We start from the raw sequence: 17,796 nt of genomic DNA, 5'->3' as shown, positions 1-17,796 counted from the left end.
GTATAACTCTTATAACTATAATTAGTACTTAACATCACATAATTCAGATCATTGGCTATTCTCACCCAAAATCAAATCCCCTTGAGGTACACATCGGACTTCCCCATCCTTCCGCATTATCCACCAAGTGCACCCAGGTCCTTGAGCAAAAGCAATCCCACGGATGGGTTTGCCTCTGCCCGAGGCAGGAATAACCCAAACTGTTTTCTCCAGCATATTTTTTATGGGCACTACAGGGACTTTATTCCCATCTACAGTACGTAAGAGTTCTGATTGGGCAGGGCCAGCTCGATTGGCAGATCCCCGAGTGTTGACTAACCAGGTGGCCTTTGCTAAATGTGTGTCCCAATGTTTGAATGTCCCGCCACCCATTGCTCTCAGCGTAGTCTTTAACAGTCCATTGTATCGTTCAATTTTTCCGGAGGCTGGTGCATGATAGGGGATGTGATATACCCACTCAATGCCATGCTCTTTGGCCCAGGTGTCTATGAGGTTGTTTCGGAAATGAGTCCATTGTCTGACTCAATTCTTTCTGGGGTGCCATGTCGCCATAGGACTTGCTTTTCAAGGCCCAGGATAGTGTTCCGGGCAGTGGCATGGGGCACGGGATATGTTTCCAGCCATCCGGTGGTTGCCTCCACCATTGTAAGCACGTGGCGCTTGCCTTGGCGGGTTTGTGGGAGTGTGATATAACTGATCTGCCAGGCCTCCCCATATTTATATTTCAGCCATCGTCCTCCATACCAAAGAGGCTTTAACCACTTGGCTTGCTTGATTGCAGCGCATGTTTCACATTCATGGATAACCTGCGCAATAGTGTCCATGGTCAAGTCCACCCCTCGATCACGAGCCCATCTGTATGTTGCATCTCTTCCTTGATGGCCTGAGGTGTCATGGGCCCACCAAGCTAGAAATAATTCACCCTTATGTTGCCAGTCCAGATCCACCTGAGCCACTTCAGTCTTAGCAGCCTGGTCCACCTGCTGGTTGTTTTGATGTTCTTCAGTGGCCCGACTCTTGGGTACGTGAGCATCTACGTGACGGACTTTTACAACCAGGTTCTCTACCCGGGCAGCAATATCTTGCCACAATGCGGCAGCCCAGATGGGTTTGCCTCTGCGCTGCCAGTTGCTCCGCTTCCATTGCTGCAACCACCCCCACAGGGCATTTGCCACCATCTATGAGTCAGTCTAGAGAGAGAGCACTGGCCACTTTTCTCGGTCAGCAATGTCTAAAGCCAGCTGGATGGCCTTTACTTCTGCAAATTGGCTCGAGTCACCTTTTCCTTCAGCTGTTTCTACAACTTGTCGCATAGGACTCCATACAGCAGCTTTCCACCTCCGATGCTTTCCCACTATACAAGAGGACCCATCAGTGAACAGGGCATATTGCTTCTCATTTTCTGGTAGTTCATTGTACATTGGGGCCTCCTCATCACGAGTCACCTCCTCCTCTGGCGATATTCCAAAATCTTTGCCCTCTGGCCAATCCATGATCACTTCCAGGATTCCTGGGCGACTGGGGTTTCCTATTCGAGCCCGTTGTGTGATCAGTGCGACCCACTTCCTCCATGTAGCATCAGTTGCATGATGTGTACAGGGGACCCTCCCTCTGAACATCCAGCCCAGCACTGGCAGTCGGGGTGCCAGGAGGAGCTGTGCTTCAGTGCCGATCACTTCTGAAGCAGCTCAAACCCCTTCATATGCTGCCAATATCTCTTTTTCAGTTGGAGTATAGCGGGCCTCGGATCCTCTGTATCCCCGACTCCAAAACCCTAGGGGTCGACCTCGAGTCTCCCCTGGTGCTTTCTGCCAGAGGCTCCAGGTAGGGCCGTTCTCCCTGGCTGCGGTGTAGAGCACAGTTTTTACATCTTGTCCTGCCCAGACTGGCCCCAGGGCTACTGCGTGAACTATCTCCTCTTTAATTTCTTCAAAAGCTTGTCGTTGCTCAGAGCCCCATTTGAAATTGTTCTTCTTCCAGGTCACTTGATAGAGAGGGTTTACAATCAGACTGTAATTTGGAATGTGCATTCTCCAAAAACCCACGACGCCTAAGAAAGCTTGTGTTTCCTTTTTGCTAGTTGGTGGAGACATGGCTGTTATTTTGTTGATCACATCCATTGGGATCTGACGACGTCCATCTTGCCATTTTATTCCTAAAAACTGGATCTCCTGTGCAGGTCCCTTGACCTTACTTTGTTTTATGGCAAAACCAGCCTTCAGCAGGATTTGGACTATTTTCTTCCCTTTCTCAAAAACTTCTCCTGCTGTGTTGCCCCACACGATGATGTCATCAATGTGTTGCAGGTGTTCTGGAGCCTCACCCTGTTCCAGCGCAGTCTGGATCAGTCCATGGCAAATGGTGGGGCTGTGTTTCCACCCCTGGGGCAGTCGGTTCCAGGTGTACTGGACGCCCCTCCAAGTGAAAGCAAATTGTGGCCTGCACTCCGCTGCCAAAGGGATTGAGAAAAACGCATTAGCAATATCAACTGTGGCCTACCACTTGGCTGCCTTTGACTCCAGTTCATATTGAAGTTCTAGCATGTCTGGCACAGCAGCACTCAGCGGCGGCGTGACTTCATTTAGGCCACGATAGTCTACTGTCAGTCTCCACTCTCCATTAGACTTCCGCACTGGCCATATGGGACTGTTAAAGGGTGAGCGAGTCTTGCTGATCACTCCTTGGCTCTCCAGTCGACGAATCAGCTCATGAATGGGAATCAGGGAGTCTCGGTTGGTGCGATATTGCCGCCGGTGCACCATGGTGGTAGCGATTGGCACCTGTTGGTTTTCGACCTTCAGTAACCCCACAACAGAGGGGTCCTCCGAGAGACCAGGCAAGGTGGACAGCTGTTTAATTTCCTCCATCTCCAAGGCAGCTATACCAAAAGCCCACCGGTACCCTTTTGGGTCCTTGAAATACCCTCTCCTGAGGTAGTCTATGCCAAGGATGCACGGAGCCTCTGGGCCAGTCACAATGGGATGCTTCTGCCACCCATTCACAGTTAGACTCACTTCGGCTTCCAATACAGTTAGCTGTTGGGATCCCCCCGTCACCCCAGAAATACAGATGGGTTCTGCCCCTTTATAGCTTGATGGCATTAGGGTACACTGTGCAGCGGTGTCCACTAGAGCCTTATACTTCTGTGGGTCTGATGTGCCAGGCCACCGAATCCACACAGTCCAGTAAACCCGGTTGTCCCTTTCCTCCCCCTGGCTGGAGGCAGGGCCCCTCTAATCCTCATCACAGTACTCGTTTCTCATTTCTTGTACGTACGAATGAGAAGTTTCTCCATTAACATCAGGAGGAAGATCAGCCCTTCTGCTCTCTCTGGGGAACTGCCTACTGGAAACTGGAGCAGCAATTTTCCTGGAAGAACCTCTTTCTGTGATTGTTTTCCCTTGCAATTCGCGTACCCGTGCCCCTAGGGCTGCAGTAGGTTTCCCATCCCACTTCCTCATGTCCTATCCGTGGTCACGCAGGTAAAACCATAGGGTGCCCCTTGGTGTGTACCCCTTATACTCTCTCTCTTGAGCAAAAGAACGCTGACTCCTAATAGCCGAGATATTGGTTCATACAGGTGGGGAGTAGGACCTATCCTCTTTGAATTGCTGGAACTCCCGGGACAGTTTCTCCACAGCCGAGACGAGGGAGGAGGAGAGACTTTCCTCATATTGCCGGAGTTGACCAGCCAATTCATCCACCGTTTGTTCCTCTCCATCTTTCCAGGTCATCACTGCCAATGAATTGGCGTATGACGATGGTGAGCTCCTTATAAACTTCCGCCACATGGGTCGTGTGCACTTGACTTCGTCTGGATCTTTGGATAGCTGTTCATTGTTCAGGTCATCATAAATCACCTCCAGCACAGCTAATTCTCTCAGGTACTGGATACCCTTCTCCATGGTGGCCCACTTGCCTGGGCGACATATGACATCTTCCTTAAAGGGATACCTTTCCTTCACGCTTGACAAGAGTCGCCTCCAAAGGCTGAGGACTCGTGTCCCTTTTCCAATCGCTTTGTCAATGCCCCCTTCCCTAGAAAGGGATCCCAGCTGCTTGGCTTCCCTACCCTCTAATTCCAGGCTACTGGCCCCATTATCCCAGCATCGGAGCAGCCAGGTGACAATATGCTCACCTGGATGGCGGCTGAAATCTTTTCGTATACCTCGCAGCTCTCTCAGGGATAGAGATCGGGTGGTCACTGCCTCATTTATGAGTTCTTCCTCTTCTTCCTCCGCAATCAGCGTCCGTCTCTCCTCCTCCCGTTCTCGTGATGGCCCTTCTCCAGGGTATTCGTACAGTTCTTCCTCCGGTTCCCTTTTAGAAGAAGCTTCTTCTTCCCTTACTAAACGAGCCGACTTTCGCTTCCAAGATTTCTTCTTGTGTACAGGGGCAACTGATACCGGCACAGGCTGGTTCTTCAGTTCAGCCATAGGGCGTGTTGCCTGGGTCTGAGTGACCACAGGGCCTGTCGTTTTATTGTCAGAGCCAGAGACCTTCTCTTCCCTTTGAGGGTACTGAATGGTGTTGAACAGGGCTCGGTAGGCGTGGGCCAGGCCCCAGCACGTTGCAATGATCTGCATCTCTCTGGAGTTGCCAGGGTGACAGCATACTTTGTCCAGCTGTTCTACTAACTTTTCAGGATTCTGCACTTGCTCAGAGGTGAAGTTCCAAAACACTGGGGGTGCCCATTGGCCTAGGTACTTGCCCATTTTGTCCCACACACCCTGCCACTCATAACTATTCAGCCTTGGGGCAGATCTCTGGATGATATTCTTAAGTTGCTTATTAATTTTAGACAAAACCAAAACAGTATTCCAAAGAAATACCAATAGAAGTATCTTAACTGCCCAAGGCTGTTCAAAATACTGAAAAGTTACTGTAATGAAGGAGGAAATATCATAGAAGAAGGTAGTGACACTGCCATTCTGTATTTCCTCCGTAAAAAAACTCTCAGAAAAGTTACTGTAATTGCTAGTTGTCTCCACGAAATGGTCTCCGTGGTACAGTAACGGCTTCATTGCGAAACCTACATACCACGCTAACGTCAAGGTCAATGTTCTAAAAACAAACCTCACAAGCGAGACATTACTATTCACTGCAGACCACAGCAAACTGCAAAAACCAACACCAATCTTTAACATGTACAGCAGGAAAAAGAGCGCGATGCAGATTATACAAATCAATATCGAGAACAGAGAAACCAACATTGTGACCCACAACTATTTACAGATATAAGTTCCTTAATACACTCCGGTTAATCTGTTATTATCTCAAACCCTTCGTGCCCCACGTTGGGCGCCAAAAAGGACTGTCGTGGTTTAATTTCAGTCGGCAACTGAGCACCACGCAGCCGCTCGCTCACTCCCCCCACCCAGTGGGATGGGGGAGAGAATTGGAAGAGCACAAGTGAGAAAAACTCGTGGGTTGAGATAAAAACAGTTTAATAATTGAAATAAAATGATAATAATGATCATGTAATAATAATAATGCACAAAGCAAGTGATGCACAGTGTAATTGCTCACCACCCGCCGACCGATGCCCAGCCAGTCCCCGAGCAGCGGCCCCCCCGGCCAGCTTTCCCCAGTTTATGTACTGAGCATGACGTCACATGGTATGGAATGTCCCTTTGGCCAGTTTGGCTGTGCCCCCTCCCAGCTTCTTGTGCACCTCCAGCCTTCTCAGTCGGTAGAGCATGGGAAGCTGAAAAGTCCTTGGCTATTGTAAGCATTACCTAGCAACAACTAAAACATCGGTGCGTTATCAACTTTGTTCTCATCCTAAATCCAAAACACAGCACTGTACCAGCTACTAGGAAGGAAATTAACTCTATCCCTGCCGAAACCAGGACAGTTGTCTAACTGGGAGATGAGCAGGTACACTGTGCGCTGGGTGAAGAACTGGCTGAACGGCAGGGCTCAAAGGGTTGTAGTGAATGGGGCTATATCTGGCAGGCAACCAGTCACCAGCGGTCTTCCTCAGGGCTCAATTCTAGGGCCAGTTCTGTTCAATATTTTTATCAATGATCTGGATGCAGGAGTTGAATGCACCCTTAGCAAGTTTGCTGATGATACCAAACTGGGAGGTGCTGTTGATTCTCTCAAGGGACAAGAGGCCTTGCAGAGGGATCTGGATAGATTGGAGCATTGGGCAATCATCAGTGGCATGAAATTTAACAAGAACAAATGCCGGATTCTGCACCTGGGACAGAGTAATGCCAGACACAAGTATAGATTGGGAGAGGAGTGGCTGGAGAGCAGCCCTGCAGAAAGGGATCTGGGGGTGCTGGTTGACAGCAGGCTCAATAGGAGTCAGCAGTGTGCCCTGGCAGCCAAGAGGGCAAACCGCATCCTGGGGTGCATGAAACAGTCGGACAAAAGAGGTGATTATCCCTCTGTATCTAGCATTGGTGCGGCCTCTCCTTGAGTACTGTGTGCAGTGCTGGGCCCCACAATTTAAGAAGGGTGTTAAGGTACTTGAATGCATCCAGAGGAGGGCAACAAAGCTGGTGAAGGGGCTGGAAGGCATGTCCTATGAGGAGCGGCTAAGGACTCTGGGTTTGTCTAGTTTGGAGAAAAGGAGGCTGAGGGGTGACCTCATTGCTCTCTACAGCTTCCTGAGGAGGGGAAGTGGAGAGGGAGGTGGTGATCTCTTCTCCCTGGTATCCAGTGACAGGATGTGTGGGAATGGTTCAAAGCTGCGTCAAGGGAGGTTCAGATTTGACATGAGGAAGCATTTCTTTACCAAGTGGGTGGTCAAACACTGGAACAGGCTTCCTAGAGAGGTGGTCGATGCCCCATGCCTGTCAGTGTTAAACAAGCATTTGGACAATGCCCTTAATAACATGCTTTAGGTTTTGGTCAGCCCTGAAGCGGTCAGGCAGTTGGACAAGATGATCATTGTAGGTCCCTTCCAACTGAAATATTCTATTCTATTCTATTCTATTCTATTCTATTCTATTCTATTCTATTCTATTCTATTCTAAATTTGGAAGGTTCATTTAAGTTTTTCAAAGGCAGTCATCTGGTCCACATTCCATTACAAGGGTTCGGCTTGATCCTGATGTATACTGTTGAGGAGTGGCTTTGCTAATTTTGCAAACGCAGCAATCCAATTGGTCATCCTGCAAAACCCTGAGGTAATTGGTTACAAGTATAACAGGTTTTGTGGATTTTAGGAGCCCTACTTCCGTGGGATCCCACCCTTAAATATGGTGCGGGAGTTTTTGCGGTTCTTTTGTTAGAGTGAAGCCTCTAGGGCTTTCCTGTACGGTGGCAACTACTTTAGATAAATTTTTGACAGGTATCTGGAGCTGCATGCCCTGAGGGGAACAGTTTAAATTTGTCTGCAATTTACAGAGTAAATCTTTCCCTAATTAATTAGCTGGGCTGTTTTCAAGTAGTATAAAAGAATATGTAATTGGTAAGGGCCCTATCTGGGTGGGCATCTCTTCTAACAAGGGTATGTGTTGGGAGCTTCCTTCAATTCCCATGATATATTTTTGTCCCACTGTGTTAATGTTTTGTGGTCATTTGTTTAGAACCAAATGTGTAGCACCTGTATCTACTAGGCACAAGTAATTTCCCCCCACCTTAAGGATCAGTTGGAGCTCATGTTGTGGATTTACAGTATTTAAAATCCTGCAGGCATTACTCATGGTTGCTGCATAATAGGTTCCCAGTAATTGTCAGTCTTGGGTATAATTATGTTCTTGTGTGGGGGCAGGGGAATTGAATTCAGAAGTCACAGTTAAACCAGGCATAGCTTGTGGTGTCAGAGAAAAATGGGGTTTATAGGGGCAATCTTTTTTCCAGTGTCCTAATTGCCCACAATAGTTGCAGCAATCAGCTTGGGGAATTTCAGGGGAAAAAAGTTCTCACGGTTTACCACGTCCCAGTCCTTGGCCTCTCCTTCTAGGGAAAGAAGGACTGGACCCCCTAAGGGCTACGGCTAGTAAGGAAATTTTTTCCTCCTGTTGTTTTTTTTCTCTCGATTTCTCCTGTTTATCTTCCCTGCCATTAAAGACAAAAGTCGCTATACTAACAATTTTGTCTGTTTTTTTCCCTTGCTATACTGGAGCATGTCTGGAAAAATATTTGTGGATGTCAGGAGCGGATTGGTTGGCAAAAAGGGAAACAAGTAGTGATCTATTTTCAGCATTTTCAGGGTTCACCCCTCCGTACATTCTTATTTGTTTAGCTAATCGAGCATAGAAATGGGATCGGTGCTCTGTCGACCCTTGCTGACATTCCCTCATTTTACTCCAATTTGGTTTTTTTTTCATCCTGCTCGCTCCAGGGATTCTAAAAGTCCATCTCTACATTGTCTTAAGGTGTTCCTCCCTGCTTCTGTATTATGATCCCACCCTCGGTCAGCCATCAGCCACGGTGTTCTCCCAGTGGCTTCTTCAGCCTATCTCTGATTATGCTCCCGGATTTGTATGCGTTCATCCAGGGTAAACACTGATTCAAATAATTGTTGGACGTCCACCCAAGTTGCATCATATGCTCTGAGGATACCCCAAATGGCCTGGACTACCTTTTCTGGGTCATCTCTGAGCCTAGGCATCTGTTGTTGCCATAAGACTAAATCATTTGTGCTAAAAGGAACATGAACAGTTCCAAAAGTCAAATGTCCGGGAACCTGCCTGGGTCCTATTTCAACTTGTTTTTAAAGGAGCCTGAATCTCTGATGCACTAGGGGATTCAGGGTCCTTAGGGTTGGGGGAAAATCGAGGAGGTTTAGTTTGTAAAAACTCCCCATTCGCCTGACCTTGACGGTTGAGCGGAGGGGGGCACTTCTTTCGCCAGGCGTAATTATTCCAAATATACCAATAATCCATTTGTCCCGGGAATTGGTCCTCTAATTGTAGAAGCAAAAACTGCTGTCTATCCTCATCCAGACTGCCCATCTTGGGCCACTGCTGGTCTATATTTCCAACAGAGGTCACCTAAGGCCAGTTTAATTGGCATAATTGTACTGCCCTTTTTCTCGAGAGGCCATGAGTTCCATCTGTTTTCAGCCAATCCTTTAGAACTTCTTCTAAGGTCGACCCTTTCACTATACTAAGTCCTTCTCCCATCATTAATGCACCTCTTTTAATGCCCAAAAAGGATTCTTCCACTCGCTACCCCCTGTATTCATGTTCCCAGGTGAACTCACCTTCTTGCCAGTAGCAGGACGTTGAATCACAGGGGAGCGTAGCAACATGGTGAATCGGGTGAGTTGGTGGTGTCCCATCTGGGCATCTGGGGTGCCAACTGTAAAAGTCAGTTCTTCGCCGGCTGAGGAGGGAGGTAAGGATGCTTAGCATAAAGTTACCAAGGGAATTTATTCTCTTATTTTACCTATGCACATAGTGGTGCCCCAGCCTAATGCATGGAGGACCCTGATACAGAGGAAAGCAGGGTTTAGATATGTTACAATACAGTTGTGTAGACCAATCAAATTATTCATGTTAAGGGGTGGGCTAATCAGTTACTATTGCTCGTGTAATCAGTATGTGATTGTCCCATGCAGGATCAGTACATGCTTGTCCCGTGCAGGTGGTGTGGACATATGGTCAGTGGTGTGTTAATCTTCATTGTTCTAAACTGATGTCCCGTGCAGGTGTGTGTGGGGGTTATACTGGATTCTGGTCAATTGCAGTTCTGTCTGTGGTTATATGCCTGGTTTCATTGAAGGGTAAATTTTCTATTCTTTTGTCGTTGGTATAGGGTCTTCTCAGCCGGTGAGAGCTGGCTTAGGTTAGGTCTTCGGGTCATATCAACCCTGAGGTAAAAGCTCATAGTCTCAGGTAGTGTTCATTCTTCTAAGCAAGTCCTATTGCAGTTAGCATCTTGCCTTTCACACGACACAGCCAGAAACAAGAAGACACCATCTTTTGGAGATTTGATCTCTGTGTTCCTGGCTCCTGTTCTGTCATTGCCCAGGAAAGTTCCTCGCTGTCTTTCTGCTGCTGGTAGTGTAAAAAATTTAGGAACTCCCTTCTACTGCAAGCCATAGACAGAAGTGAACAGTTAGCTTTCCCCTAAGTTAGAGAAGGGTGTCACTCTGACTGTAACCAACAGCTGGAAAGTGTAAAGAAGGTAGGATATTTCCTTGAAATTGATCTCTCATTTTAAGAGTTTGTAAACACTGTATCTATTTTATGTTAAGGATAGTATTTACCATTTCTTTTCATTATTCCTATTGATCATATGGTGGTGATCTGTCCTGGTTTTGGCTGCAATAGAGTTAATTTTCTTCCTAGTAGCTGGTATAGTGCTGTGTTTTGGATTTAGGATGAGAATAAACCATGACATGATCTTAGAAGCAAGATTTTAATTTTCAAAGAAGAGCTGTTATGCCCTCCATACAGATATAGTCCCCCTACGTTCTTGTGCTCCCCGGTCTGTCAGGTGTATCTTAAATTGTAGTTTTCCCAGGGCAGAGGCTTTTTGTTCTATATTTGTACAACTTCTACCACAGTCAGGTCCTGATCCATATCTCTTTTAAATGCTACTGTAAAATATACATATAAAAAATCAAAATATTTAATCAACAAAACAAAATATTTAACAACAATCAAAATATTTAATTAATAAACATGACATAACCTCCCCTTTACAAAAATTGACAATTGCCTGCTAAAATATATTTTTACAATATAGGGGTACACCGCATCATTAATTTTTTAAGGACAGATTTAAAACAATGGGGAGTTGGCTGGCTTGACAACTGATGGTATAAAGCAGACTATTTAAATGTGAAAAGGAGACATACCTTAATACAGAAAAGCAGATGACTGAAATGACTGTCCTCCTCAAGTTAAGTGTGAAAAAATAAGAGGCCTTGGAACATGAGACAACTGCTGTCCACAAAAGAAACAAAATTTTGACCTGTTACCAAGTTATTTCAATGTGGTACATATCTGGGCCTTTCTATATGAAGCTAAAATTCTGTTCTTAGCTTCTCTGCAGTCTCTGCATTGCAGGCAACAACTTTGCTCTCACAGCTTGCAACTGTGAACAGAAAAACTGTCTGTAAAGACCAATCTTGTTTTCCTAGGTTTGGTTTCTTTTCTATGATCTTGGCCACATGACTTAGGCTTTCAGCACTGTTACACATTCCTTTAAACAGTTGCATAACAGAAAGCAGTTGCTGAGCATGCTGCTGAATGCTTTGCTGTTCTTCTTTTAGCCTTTCCTCATTGTGGAGAATCGCCTCTTACAGAGAAACTGGAGATCAAGCCTTAGATGAAACATATGGATACAACAATTAGCACAGAGAATGAGTTATATTATAATACATTACTATCCAGCCATCCTCCATCCAAACTCCACAAGTACTAGAGAACTACTGCTCTGGTAAATTAAATTTTTTAGCTAAGTTAAAAATTGCCCCCCACCCCTCCCCAGCACAAAATACCCAGAAACAGAACTCCACAACGCTAATCCTCATGGTCAAGTGGAAAAGATGTAATTTTGGGCATGCCCTTCTGTAAAGAAACATAAGAAAATGGAAAATTCAATTCTGGATTTGTAGGGAACAGTCTTTTCTTATATGAGGCTTCTGGAAGGCAGAAAACTTTTATCTCAGGGGGATACCAGGACCCATAGTGGATTTACCAGCAGCTAAGAGGATTGCAGTCTTTTCCTCTGCCTATTAGCGCTATCTAGTGTTGCAGGTGACATTTTATAAAGGGGAAATAACTGTATAGCCAACTGCCTTTCCCCCCAGCTCCACTCAACATCCCAGGATCATCCAGCCTTGCCAAGAAAGAACCCTTCCAAAACCTCAGAGGTAGGCAACACCATGAAGAGATGGCTGACCTCCTTAGGGCTTATTATTTAAGAGAGAGAAACAGCAGGTCTTTTCCACTGGGTTACAGGATGGGAACATTTCCATCCTGTTTGCAGAAGGGCATGGACAAAAGTCAGGTCAGACGACTGAAAACCAGTCAGGTCCTCCCTTTTCCTCCTCTGCTCTCTCAGCATGGAAGTGCATCATTTCCCCAGGTTCACAGACTGAGAAAGAGGGGGCTGGGGAAAATTCTAGACAGTAGGTACATGATTACTTGTCCCATATACTATTTTTAAAATCCAGGACAGAGCAGTAATTCTAAAGACTCTCTTTGGGGGTGCTGAATCTGTAATCTGTGGCACTCTGTCATCTAAGGAGTCTGGCCAGCATATTTTGCCCTTGTTTTCTGTCTAATCACAGTTCCAGTAAGTCAGGCACCTCTGAAGAGATTCGGAGGGAGCCTCACTGGGGGGTCAGCATGACATAATGGTGGTGTGAATAGCACTGTCTCAGTTCTGGTTTCTGTGTGGAAACCTGTGGCCAAGGAGAGGATGATTCTTCAGAAAGCATTTAGTTCCAAGAAAGTTTTTCTCTATTGTCTGATGCTTCTCATTCCAAAACAAAAAGGCCAAAGTGGGATCTGCAGAAACTTTCAGGTGGCTGGAGTGACATTTGTGCTACACTCTGAGCACAGTCAGGGGGCATTAATATTGGTAAGTATGGCAGAGGTTAGAACTACTGTCTATTATTGTACAGTCAAACCCCAGCTCCAGTCTGGAGTTCTGTCTTATATCCAAGAAAAGACCTGGAGTTGTGTTCTTGACCTGTTTATCTCATGAGAAGAAAAAGCATCCAAGTTTCAGCTTGTAGTGTTTCCCCTCATTATAACTTCAGAAGGCTGTGCTTGCCTTTGCATTTTGATGAATAATAAAGTAGAATAAATAAGAAAGGCATTTTGATAATAATAAAGCCTGATTCTGCATGGACGAATTTGGATGTTTTAAATATATGTGTTCAATAAAACAGTATAACAAAAGGGGGTTTGCTAGCTTCCTAAAAAATAAATCTTTTTTTTGGTTCAGTTCCTAATGTGGGAGTTTCATAATAATAAATTAGAGCTGAAACAGAGCTGTGGTGAAACAAAATGTGTTTAGCATTCATACAACTGTTCCATCCCCCATGTCCACCAAACATAACTAAGAAGTTGAAGGAAAAACAAGTACAGTATTGAAAGCAATTTAAAAATGTTACCTGGAACTAGTAGTGAATTGTTCTAACAGTTCCCAGGAGTATTTAGATAATAGTGATTTTGTATCATCTTGGTATGCAATGTTCAAGAAAGAAGAAAAACATTTTACAGGAAGAACTGTGCCCAAAGCACATATTTAAAAAGGATCCAAATGGCATTTTCAGTTATACCCACAGCTGTACAACCTCATTTGGAAAATGTTTGCCCTTTGATTACAGATCTCTTTTCTTTACTTGTTGTTCTTCTCTCCTCTAACTTTAAGCCAGGCTTCATTTTGGGCTTCGTGCTTTCTGAGAATCTCTTGCAGCTCCTGATTTTAAAATAAAAAATCACAAAAGGGAAAATACAGCCCAAATATCTATTAGTTTAAATATGTCTATACATGAGTAAACAGATTAAAAGATAATCCAGTCTCTCAGACAGGTCATCTTTAAAAGTTCTCAGAAACACATTCCCATTCAACTTGAGGTCTGTTAAAGTTTTAGTTTCTCTAAACTGTATTTTATTAACTTTCCTGTTTAATAAGCAACAAGAAATGCTTTTTGAAGTGCAGTCATTTACCATTTCAGTCTCTGATCCTATATATCCCTACCCTCATAGCTTGAATAAGCTTTGCTTGTGTGAGGAGTGGTAATTAGTGAACCTTTATACCTGAATGGTGGAACTTGTGAATGAAATCTAAAACCTCTTCTGTACCTGTCATGAACATCTTTCAATATTACAAAGAAGAGATATAAGCACATCTGAGACCATTGCCAGGGGTTTCCCAGGGCAGATCCTGTACAAATCTGAAGTTGCCTAAGTAAAGATTATTTTTGTGTGATGGGTCTCCAACTTTGAAGAGTATTTAGCTAATGGCCTAATGATGCTGCTTGAAAAAAGCTGTTCTTAAATTAATAGCAAAATTGCAAATGAGGAAAATCAAAATTAAATTAGGAAATTGAACTATAGGGAAAATAGCTTTAAAAGATGTTTAGATTGCCTGGAACAACATATGGGTGCAAAATGAAACTACAAGAATATGCAACCTCAGAAATGAGACTATTGTATTCTGCTAATGTTAGGTTAATGAAGCATACAGACAGAATCTGTGAATGATAGTAATGTATGATTATTGTTATTGATATTATATTAACTCTAAATAGACCATGTTTTAAATATATCCATTTGGGGAGTATTGAAGTCTCTGCACAGGGACTGTTTATACTCTCTTTTGAAGTCCGTCTTTGCCCTGAAAGGTACTCATTGAACTTATTATTCTGAAATAGCCATTGTTAATTTAGGGAGATAGGAATAGACTATTATGAGGATTTATTTGCAGTCCTTACAATTCACATTTTTTCTGACTGGGAGGCAATTTGGAATCTCAAATGGGTATTGAGCAATTAACCATCAAGCAGTGATGCAAAATGTCACTTTCTTACAAAATGTACCTAACCTGTTACATTTACCGCCTAAGAAACGTCTCCATGAAGAAAAGGTCAGGAAAAGTCAAAAGAATCAACTAAAAGTCTGGAGTCAATGAACATAAGTAAAAATAGATTAAACTTCTAATTGGATATCCTCTTCTAGTAAATGTATTGGGTTTGCATGGCCAGGTTTTGGTACTGGGGAGGGCTACAGGGGTGGCTTCTGTGAGAAGATGCTAGAAGCTTCACCTATGTCCAATAGAGCCAATGCCACCGGCTCCAAGACAGACCCACCAAGCCAAGGCTTGAGCCAATCAGCGACGGTGGTAGTGCCTCTGTGATAACATATTTAAGAAGGGGAAAAAGTTGCTGCGCAACAGCAACAGCAGCCAGAAGAGAGGAGTGAGAATATGTGAGAGAAACAACCCTACAGACACCAAGGCCAGTGAAGAAGGAGGGGGAGGAGGTGCTCCAGGTGCCAGAGCAGAGATTCCCCTGCAGCCCGTGGTGAAGACCATGGTGAAGCAGGTTGTCCCCCTGCAGCCCATGAAGGACCCCACGCCAGAGCAGGTGGATGCGCCCGAAGGAGGCTGTGACCCTGTGGGAAGCCCATGCTGGAGCAGGCTCCTGGCAGGACCTGTGAACCTGTGGAAAGAGGAGCCCATGCTGGAGCAGGTTTGCTGGCAGGACTTGTGACCCCGTGGGGGACCCACGCTGGAGCAGTTCATGAAGAACTGCAGCCCATGGGAAGGTCTCACGTTGGAGAAGTTTGTGGAGGACTGTCTCCTGTGGGAGGGACCCAATGCTGGAGCAGGGGAAGAGTGTGAGGAGTCCTCCCCCTGAGGAGGAAGGAGCGGCAGAAACAACATGTGATGAACTGACCACAACCCCCATTCCCCGTCCCCCTGTGCCACTGGGTGGGAGGAGGTAGAGAAAATCGGGAGTGAAGTTGAGCCCGGGAAGAAGGGAGGGGTGGGGGGAAGGTGTTTTAAGATTTAGTTTTTATTTTCTCATTATTCTACTCTGATTTGATTGGTAATAAATTAAACTAATTTCCCCAAGTCTAGTCTGTTTTGCTCGTGACGGTAATTGGTGAGTGATCTCTCCCTGTCCTTATCTTGACCCATGAGCCTTTCATTATATTTTCTCTCCCCTGTCCTGCTGAGGAGGGGGAGTGATAGAGCGGCTTTGGTGGGCACCTGGCGTTTAGCCAGGGTCAACCCACCACATAGTAGTAAAGTAGGCTCCGAGCTTGTCCAAGTGCCAGGTGTAGTGATCCTGACCAGAAGACCATTGTACATCGAGGAGTTAGCGATCCACATAACAGTTAACTTCAGTAGGCACAAGCCTGTGTTGTGCTGCACATACGGCTTGGCCTTCAGGTCTGTGTTGTGCTGTGCATATCATTCAGCCGCAGGATAAACTTAGCTCACTGATTGTAACAGAGGGGCCTGCAGGCAGCTCCCACTCTGTACCGGTGACTATGCCACCTGCATGGCCTTGCCTTTTTTTAGAAGTGCCGCAAGAAGGTCTCATGAGAACATCCTTTCTGTTTGACAGTAGAAATGATGAATAGAGTTGTTTTCTTGTAAAAAATCTCTATAATAGCTCAAATGACCAAAATGGGGTAACCCTTTCACAGACGGATGGGGTAACCCTTTCACAGATGGGATCGGCACGATGTGCAGCGCCCTCATTGGAATTCTGTTCGATGCTACACCACTCGGGGTTCCCACCATCTAAAGGGATGTAAGATTATCCATGCTATTCTCTTCTTATAGTGTTAGCTTTAATAAATAGCATTTTAAATGATACTTTACAGAGTCTAAGTGCCTTTCTTACTGAGATCATGACTGACTAGCACCTCCTGGAGCAAAACATTTGGTGCAGTTGGCAAGTCCCAGTGAGAAATGCCTTTCTGGAGAAAGGATAGCGAGGAAGAGATAGACTGGTTGCCTGGCTGGCCCCACACTTAGTTGTTGGGGGCAGTCACAAGGCATTTGGTCCAGGTGGCTTTCCTGGTGAATTGGGAAAGTGAGGAGGAATTGTCTGAATGTCCCACCCCAGCTGAAGTATTAACTTGTCTCAGAAAACATGGGGTATGGAAAGGAAAAGGCAAGGAAAATTTGAGTTGCTTTGTTTGTTATTAACATACTTGAAATGGACGTGGGGACATTTAGACAAAAAGAACTGCACTGCAGGCACAGCATTGCACTGGAGCCCTTGGACAGCAATCAGTGGCGCTGGTGTGCATGGGGCAAAGGGGGCACGTGGGATGGCACAGGAAGGGCATCACTGATGTACAAGCCGTTTTCCAGTTGCGGGGGGATGATGAGACAGAGACCTTGGGGATTCCGATGATGATGAGTGGACAGAGGGGTCAGGGGATGAGTGTGGCAACAGCATTCCTGTCTGGCCATTGGTACTTAACAAGGTGAGAGAGAACGGGCATTCGTCCTGCCTGCGCCTCTCTCTGTCAACAGGGAAGATGCGTCTTCCTTAATTGCCCCCCCAAGTTTTCTCCCTGCAAACAAGACTAGTGACAGGGAAGCCCCTCGCAGCTCACACAGGAGCTGGCAGGGGGGACCGATGCCCACACGCTCTGCTCCACTTGTAATACACTGGAGCTGGCATAATAAGCAATGGGTTATGGCTCTGCTAGATACCAGGGCAGATGTAACTCTAATTCATGGAAATCTGCCCCATTACCCCAAGAAAAAACTGATGAATATTAACGCATTTGGGGGTGGAGCAGAAGAACCAACTCAAGTAGTTTTTCTACCCTTGCAATTAGAAGGATACCCACTGCTTACAGTTCAGGTGAGGACTCCAAGAGCGCCCCAGTATATCACAGGTCATGGTCTGTAGCAGGAAGTCTTTTAACACCACTAGGGGAAAATATCCCTTCGGGTTTCCATCAGCTTGGGTCCGGGTGCTCGTAGTGGGGAGCAGCCACCCTGTTGTGCTGCCCCTCCCTGCAAGCCTGTAGCCTCAGAGCAGTACTGGCTGCCTGGGGAACATGTTGACACCTCCCAGACTATTGAACAGCAGTTAGAAGCAAGGGTTCTCCAATGGACACATTTGCCTTTTAATAGCCTTTTTTTAATAGCCTGGTATCACACAACAAGGGTTTTTTGGATATCGGACAATAAAAAAGCAACAGTCTAAGGACCAAGTCTGATCAACTTTATTATAATAATATAAGTTGACAATTGATATAATTAAGCCTGAGCAGAATGCAAGCAATCTAAGCATGAGCGAAAGGGAAAAGGGGAAAGCTCACTTGCTGTGTAGGCAAGGTACAACACCATTAATGATTAATCTTACCCGCTGATGAGCAACAGTCGGGG

The sequence above is a fragment of the Aptenodytes patagonicus genome, chromosome W (genome assembly GCF_965638725.1).
Source record: "Aptenodytes patagonicus chromosome W, bAptPat1.pri.cur, whole genome shotgun sequence".
In the NCBI taxonomy this organism is placed as follows: domain Eukaryota; kingdom Metazoa; phylum Chordata; class Aves; order Sphenisciformes; family Spheniscidae; genus Aptenodytes; species Aptenodytes patagonicus.
This window is presented reverse-complemented; position numbering follows the sequence as displayed.